Raw genomic sequence first — 1,748 nt, 5'->3', positions numbered from 1 at the left:
AGCATAGTGGCTAAGACACTTGCCTGCTAACCAGATGGCTGGTGGTTCAAACCCACCAGCCACTCCTCGGAAGGAAGGTTGGGCAATCCTACTTCAGTAGTGATACTGCCTCGGAAACCCAACGAGGGGTCACTATGAGTCGGGTTTGACTCGACGGCACATAACAACAACAACAACAATTATATACATAAGACCTCTGGTGATATAGTTCCTAAGACATTTTAATTTGAAGGCTGGTGGTTCAAACCCACCAACAAATCCTTGGAAGGAAGACTGGGCAATCTACTTCTGTGGAGATACCACCTCGGAAACTCAAAGAAGGGTTGCTATGAGTCAGAATCATCTCGATGGCAGTGAGTTTGGTTTTTTGGTTTCATTATATACATATAGGTTATTTCCAATTTTAAATCTTATTAATAATGCTGAAAATTGAAGTTCTTCCCTTCATACTTGCAAATAAATGTGTTGAATCAAAGTGAATAAAAAGTTCAAGTCTCTTGAATACTTAAGACCATACTCCTTTCCAACATTAAAATGTATTATATCACCTTTACCCTATGGCCTTATCAGTTCACATGCATGAGTCATATGACTTTATTAATTTACAAAAGCAATATTTAGAGAAAATCTCTTAAGAGATTGAAATAAGGCCAGGTGCCTGGAATGCAAAAAGGTACTTTAGAGATTTTTTAATTATTCAATTTTTACAGAGGCTTAATTTTACTTTTTACAATTTTATAGATTTTGTGACAGCTCCAGAAATGAAATGTGATTAAAATATGTCTCTATTTTTCATGTTATCCATTTTAATTTTACACATTTTTGTGTTTTAACTCTTTCATAAAAAGTTTTGTAATGATTGGAATTCTGTGTTTTAAGAGGTAAAAACATTTTTTAAAATTCTCCTTGAATTTTGTTTTAGGCTGCTTTTTTTCTGTGCAAACCCTGTATCTCATAAGTTGAATATGTATTTTTTTAAATGTTGTGACAATAAAGCTTAATGAGTTTAGGCTACCAAATCACAGTTTAAGTTAATGTTAAGATCTATCTCCTCTTTAATTATTGGACTGTTCAATCCGCCTCCAGTAATGTATAAACCACATTATTTTAAGTTGTATACTTTTTAAATTCTTTAGAACAACTTCTGAAGTAATTATTTCATTTAATTATTATTGTAATGATTAAGATATAGTTCATGTTGTTCTTATTAGGTGCCGTTGATCAGTTCTGAATGAAAGCGACCTTAGGTACAACAGAACAAAACAGTGTTTGGTCCTGAGTTGTTCTCACTATCCTTGCTATGCTCCGACCATTGTGGCAGCCACTGTGTCAATGCATCTTGTTGAGGGCCTTCCTCTTTTTCCCTGACCCTCTACTTTACCAAGGATGATATCCTTCTCCAGGGACTGGTCGCCTCTGACAACATGACAAAAGTAGGTGAGATAAAGTCTGGCCATTCTTGCTTTAAAGGGGCATTCTGGCTGCATTTCTTCTGGCAGTCCATGATTTTTGTTATTCTTTACTAAGGCCACAATTCAAAGGCAGCAACTCAGTCTTCTTTGTTCATTGTCGAGCTTTCACATATATCTGAGGCAATTAAAAATATCATGGCTTGGGTCACAGTCACCTTAATCTTCAAAGTGAAGTATTTGCTTCTTAACACTTTAAAGAGGTCTTTTATAGAAGATATGCCCAGTGCAATATGACATTTGATTTTGCTGCCATGGTTGTTCATTGTGGATCCAAGT

The sequence above is a fragment of the Orycteropus afer genome, unplaced genomic scaffold, assembly GCF_000298275.1.
Source record: "Orycteropus afer afer isolate SDZICR_OR568_19922 unplaced genomic scaffold, OryAfe1.0 scaffold00294, whole genome shotgun sequence".
Lineage (NCBI taxonomy): Eukaryota > Metazoa > Chordata > Mammalia > Tubulidentata > Orycteropodidae > Orycteropus > Orycteropus afer.
This window is presented reverse-complemented; position numbering follows the sequence as displayed.